A 7,328-nucleotide genomic window follows, 5' to 3' on the forward strand; every position below is an offset into this window, starting at 1 on the left:
TGTGTGTGTGTGTGTGTGTGTGCGTGCGTGCGTGCGTGCCCGTGTGTGTATGTGTTCTTCCCACTGACCATTGTTGTCTCCACCAGGTCGAAGGCATGGGGGGGGGGGTCTCACAGTATCACTGAAATTAACTTTATAACTTTATAGGGAAGGGAAACCAACAAAAAATGATTTAAAACGTCTTTCCAGCCATGATCCATCCTTACTTTTAAATTGATGACCTGACATTCAATATTAATTAGTCAATGCAAGATTAGTAAGGCATGCAAGGAGGCATGTCTACAGTGGATTTTTATGAAACAAATACTTTGCAGATAGAAAAAGAGGATAATTCAAGCCTTTCGTACAGTTGCAATGTTAGTGAGTTTGACTTTGTTTAATACAATCAGACAGAACTTTTCTGTTTGGATGAATGTGCAATGTGCTGTCAATGGGAAGTTGCATCTATTTTCAAAGTATTTTGCTTTATTTAGCCAGGCCTTTTAAACATAAATCTTGCGCCCAACGTGGGGCTCGAACCCACGACCCTGAGATTAAGAGTCTCATGCTCTACCGACTGAGCTAGCCGGGCCTGTCATGTTGTGGTAAACAGCCCCCTCTAGTGGGCTGCTCCTACTCTGCCCTACCACAAAAGGGATTAGGGATATTATATTTTATAACGGTGGCTAATCTGCATAATAAGCAACAGTTTACATGAGCAGAGTTTGTACTAATTCATTTGATTGTCAAGTGAAGTTGTATCTACATGTCGTCATTCAACAGGCATTGAATTCTTGTTCACATAATAGTTTGTGGGCAACATTTGACAGGCCCTTTGTACAAATTTGGTTTGATTGATTGAAGTTCATAAACAGTTTGCAGAATTACAGTACATTTCAAGCACAACTCAATACAAAAACTGTTAACAGTGAGTGGACGACCCAATAAAGCACTACACTTGTTTACAAGATGGGTCCACCTCTTACAAGAGGGTTCAGTAACTTCATTTTACGTTTCTTACTGAAACTTGTCTTAATTTTTGTGTACATTGTCCTACAAGGGAGATCAAAAATCTATCCAAACAACAAATGTGACAAAGGATATAAAAAATGTAATATTTAAAGGAAAAAATATTTTGGTGTACTTAAATTGGCAGATAAAAAGGCAAAATTGTACATACAGTGTCTGGAGGATGCGTTTAATGCCAATAACCACAAAAAGGCATGGGATAACTATGAAATCTATGACGGGAATGTCAACCCCAACTAAACCTATTGTGACCGACAATGAACTTGGCTTTGCTAATGACCTACATACCCTTTTCGCCAGATTCGAATCATTGGGCAATTCCTCAAAGTGCACTGAAATACTGAAGGCTGTAACACCTGCCCCCTCAGACAGAATTACCATCACTGAAGAGGATGTAAGGAAAGTGTTTCAGTGTACTAACACAAGGAAAGATAATGGGCCGGACGAGTGCAGTGCTTTTCTCCTCAAAATGTTTGCATCTGAGTTGGCTCCAGTGTGGCAACCAATATTCCAAACCTCTGTAGGTAGACACACACACACACACACACAATTCCCCTGTCTTGGAAAACCTCACACATCAAACCACTACCCAAAATCCAATGTCCAAAAGAACATAAGGATTATAGACCCATAGCTCTCACTTCAGTGATTATGAAATCACTTGAAATAATACTGTTGACATACAACCAGAGATTGCCCAAAGTGCTGCACAGATTGAACAAAACATACAAGAACCATTCTGATCCCAAGCAGCTGCTCTCCCGCCTGAGTCGCTGCCACCCTTACCAACTTCTAGCCTTTCCATCATAACCATCTCTGAAAATATATTGTTGAATAGCTAACAACATGCAGTGCATGGCTAAAAATGCAGTGCCATAATGTGTTAACTTGTAGCTAGGGTGGTTGTATTTCATTGGCTAACCTTCTTTTGTCACAACAGTTCACAAATCTTGCTGCTGTGTTTGTGCATTGTTGTATTATTTCTCCCATCAGTTTCAAACTCACGTTGGGTGTGTGTAATCTGTGGGAAGTATGTGTATCTGATGTCTTGGTAAAGCTAAGCCTGCCAATTGTATTTATTTTACACCTGTTTTAATACTAATGTATTGTTCTGGTATTGAGTGAGAAGAGATTTTGTAACTTTTGTACTGGTTCAAATTTGTGCAAGCTAAATAAATGAGACAACATGTTGTTCTTACTCTTGGATTAAACCTTTACCATGTGTTTAAATCAATAAGTTGATAAAACCTTTACAATTATACAAGCTTTTTACTAAATGTACTCTGCTTTCATGCCAGAAGACTGGAGTAGATCATGCTAAAATTATGTTGAATCATTTTTAATCGTTTTTGAATCGAATCGTCACCCCAAGAATCGGAATCGAATCGTGGGACACCCAAAGATTCACAGCCCTACTTGGTATAGTGGGCAGTTGGTTAGAAAGTGTAGCTCTGTTTCTACCACATTTTGTGTGCAGTGGGCTAAAATTAAGCTTTGAGTGTCATTATTTTTGATTCAGTGATTGTGTCACTTTAATAAAAAAATACTTAAAAGTACTACTTACTACTACTTGAAAGTAGACCTGCACAAAAATGGTGTAGCCTACTGTAGCTATTTACAACCAGGTAGTGTAGCCTATAACTTAAATTTAATTGTTGTACTTTCAAAATGGTTTATTGGGTCACCTTACACATTGCATTGTTTGTTCTACTGGCTTAAACATGTCAGAGTTCTAGGTTATGCTTCCCTTTAGGGAATTTGGTCCCTGTTAGCTGCCACATACGGTTACATAAAATTGTACTGTTTTTCTATACTGTAAATGTTGCAAATAAAAGCAGGTCTGTCTGATCTACTGTTTCTACTGTTTTTGGTACAACCAGTTTAAAATTGTCATATCTCCTTCAATTATTTTTCAATTTCATTGAATGATACATCACATGATCAAGCTTACATTCTGTACTTTAATAATCTGTAAAAAACAGAAAAAATACTCTGGCCGAAATTAGTCCCTTTCTGTCAGCCCCCAGTCACATATATTGATTCAACTTACTGGATAGTAATGATACAAAAATAATTCTGACCTTCCTGCATGGTGGCTAGCAAGAAGGCTATCATGAGAAAGTGGCTGCAACCACAACCACCTATACAGTTGAAGAATGGATCGAGATAACTCATGATATATTCAAAATGGAAAAACTGATCACTCACTCAGAACTCAGGAAGAAAAAATATTTTTGATTTGGACTAAATGGACCGGATATGTCAAACCATTCCAATCAAACTTTTGCTGATTAAGAAAAAACAAGTGAAAGTAGTGTGTGTTGCTATTGCTCATTTTACGCTTCTATTTTGTATTTTCCTTTCATTCCCTTCTAAGGTTGTTACTGTCTTAAACTGACAGTCCTATATTTCAATAATACTAAACTATTAAGATTATTTATTTGGGGTTATAATAACTATAGTATATACATTGTTCTGGTTGTCTGGATATATTGTAGTTTTAAGGGTTTTGGTCCAGACTTACATTATATAGTTATTGATCAAAAGTACTCGCATCAAAATGGTTAAATTATAAAAAATCAATGACACATTGTTTTTATCGGCTGCTTTATAACAAAACAGTTTATCCTATACGATTATGTGATGACATATTTTCATCAGTGACAGTAAAACCTTGTATGGAAAGAGATTCAAAGTTAACATGGCTGAATAATGTAGCAGAAAGATCCAGATATAGAGGAATATGAGAAGTGATTCATAAGCACTGGAGTTGAAACTTGTTATGTGGTCAATTTTTCGGGGGAAAAGGTTCCAAGGGGTCATCGCGAGTCTTTCCCGTCTGGACACCTTCCATGATCTTTTTTCCGCCGTTACACGGGAGCGCTTCAAACACAAGGATGTGAACGTAATCTTCTCCACCAACATGAACCTAACAGGAGAGATAAGAGGGTTAAGAAGAGCCAATACAATTTACATTAGAACAATTTACAATTTACAATTTAGGCATTTAGCAGACGCTCTTAATCCAGAGCGATTTACATTAAGCAATAACAAAACAATACATGGCATACATCACATATATAAAAAGTAGTTATCATGACTCAAGCATAAACTAAGAACGTAACAGTGGAGTATCTAAGTAAACTATACATACTATACTATATTATATATTATACATGTGTTCTATAAAGTGCTATGACTAGACTACATAAAAATGGGAGAGGGAGAGGAAACGATTGCTCCTCCCTTAGTCAAGTGACTACCCCACCACGGCCCCACCTCTTTATAACCCCTTCTTTGTTCCCCAACCTGTACACATCTATTTTTTATTATTATTAACTTTTTATGACGATTGGATTGTTTTTGTTATTTTTAATTTTCATGTCATTATTATGAATTGAATACCCAGGACCTGAATGAAAACAAGACCGCAAGGACTTCCTTATATCGTTTTGGACCAAGTGTTTGACTGTACTCTGTACTGCTTACAGTTCTGCCAATAAAGTATTCAATCAATATGCTGTTGGGCTCCAGCTCTTTGAATTGTGTATTCTCCATAATTTTAAGGCAATCAAATGTCCATGGGAAATTCAACATGAATGGACATGCCTAATAAAATAATTATATTCTATGATATTCTCAACTAAAGAATTACACAGTGGTGGAAAGTAAGTACATTTACTCCATTACTTTACTTCAGTAAATCTCAAATTTGTACTTTGTACTTGATTTTAATAATTATATATATATATATATATATATATATATATATATATATATATATATATATATATATATATAAATGCTGATCTACAAGCTATTTTCAAAAGATTTATATACATAGCGAAAATGGGATATACTGCATACTTTTGGTACTTTAGTTTAAATGAAAACTTTAGTTTTTTTCAACCAAGGTTCATGTTTTAGGTTGTTATTAGAGAAAGTGTTCTTTTTTTTCATTTGCTGCTTTCTTTCGTTTTAGGGATTTTAGCTGTTTTTGACAGGGGGGCGGGGGCATTCGAGCATGGGGCTAAATATGTATTTTTTTACAACATTTTATAGCGATTTCTTTTTTAATTATTTACTATAGTCCTAATAAACCCCAGGAAATTTCATCTGGCCACAAAAGATCACGAGATCTACTGAATGTGTCAAACTGACATTGAGCCTATATGACACACAGTGTGGCTTCCCCCCAGTAGGCTACCTTCACATTCAGTAGATCCTGTGATTTTTTTGTGGCCAGATGTAATTTCCTGGGGTTTATTAGGACTATAGTAAATAATAAAAAAATAAATCGCCATAACATTTTGTAAAAAAAAATGCATATTTAGCCCCATGCTCGAATGCCCCCGACCCCCTGTCAAAAACAGCTAAAATCCCTAAAACAAAGAAAGCAGCAAATGAAAAAAAAAGAATACTCATCTTTAACTTTCTCTCATAACAACCTAAAACATGAACCTTGGTTGAAAAAAACTAAAGTTGTCCTTTAAGTATATTTTGATGCCAATACTTTTGTACTTTTTACTTAAGTTACTTTTACATTGCAGTACTGATACTTTTATTTAAGTAAAAGATGTGAGTACTTTTTCCACCACTGGAATTTACTCTGATTCTGAATCCCCCCTCAATGTATTAGTAGTAGTAGTTTAATATCGTTCATTACCTTGATTAAGTAGTTTGTTCCAGCTACAACCTGGGTCCTGCAGACAATGGCTTGGAAAACTTTGTAGTCCTTCCCCGTTTTCCGCTCTACATCCGGCTTCACCTGGACATACGATTAAACAATACACCTGGTCAAAAACTGTTTTGTAGATTAGCCAAATTTGACGATCATGTCATTATAACAATGAAATAATCTGTCATTATTAGTTACTCACAACGTCACAAATCTGTCCATCAGCTGGAGCTGCTTTCTCCTCTGGTGACCAGCAGCCTAGACAGCCTTCAGCCCCCGAGTCCATTGTGACGATTTATGCTACAGCAGAACTATGGAACATAAACTGTCTCAGACTCAGCCAGTGGATTATGTTTGACAGTAAACTCATCTCATTTATACATAGACACAGCGTTGTGTCATCAGTGTATCAATAGTTGGGGGTGGAGTCAGCTTGGGGGAAAACCGCTTGACAAGGACGATTTTGTCATGTCCATGGAATGCATCAATGTTAGTTACTGGGAAATTTGAGGTTAAGGTGTTGGGTTCCACAGAAAAGGGATTTAGAATCTCAAGAAGGGTAAACCGGCTACACCAGCTTGCCTGATCGAGTCATCATAGAAAATGTGCCCGTATAATCTTGTGTTTGCTATATCAGTATATCAGTTAACCTGAGTTTAATGGAAGGTAAGAGAATGGAATAAGGGTAACCGTGGGTTAGGAATAGATCAGTGATTCTAAAAATGAATCATACGTATGCTAAGAACCTAACAGTGGAATATCTATACCAGTAACAATTTACAATTTAGGCATTTAGCAGACACTCTTAATCCAGAGCGATTTACATTAAGCAAGAACAAAATCATGGCAATACATCATATACTTAAAAAAGTATAGTTATCATGAATCATACGTAAGCTAAGAACGTAACAGTGAAACTATTCATATATAGTACGTCCGTATGACATGTCCAATCATCACCCACATAGTAAACCTCTCCTCCATCAAACAGTGACAGGTCCCCCAAGATTCAAACTGGCCAAAGTAATCCCCCTGCACAAGAAAGGGAGTAAATTAGACCCCGGCAACTACCGCCCTATTTCTATTCTAAGCTCCATCTCGAAAGTGATGGAAAAAATAGTCTATGAACAGGTTGAAAAGTATCTTGCCACAAATAAATTAATGTACGAGTTCCAATCTGGCTTCAGAACATCCCACTCCACTGACACATGCCTGTGCAGGCAAATACTGCGGCATGGTCATGCTGGACCTCCAAAAGGCTTTTGACACCGTGAACCACTCCATACTGGTTAACAAGCTAAAAGCAATTGGTTTCGATAGCACATCAGTGAGCTGGATGCAATCCTACCTGGAGGGGAGAGAACAGATGGTGGAGGTGAACGGAACACTGTCCCCCCCCAACCCTCCCAGTGAGCTGTGGCGTTCCACAAGGAAGCATACTAGGGCCTTTACTGTTCCATATGTAAACGACATGACATCAGCTTGTGACTGCAACTTGTTCCTGTTCGCAGATGACTCAGCACTGCTAGTCTCGGACAGGAACAAACTGCAGGTTGAAAAGACCCTCAGCTCTGAACTCGGTAGAATCTGCACCTGGCTCGCTGATAACAAACTATATTTACACCTAGGAAAAACTGAATCC

The sequence above is a fragment of the Electrona antarctica genome (assembly GCF_951216825.1).
Source record: "Electrona antarctica genome assembly, chromosome: 8".
In the NCBI taxonomy this organism is placed as follows: Eukaryota; Metazoa; Chordata; class Actinopteri; order Myctophiformes; family Myctophidae; genus Electrona; species Electrona antarctica.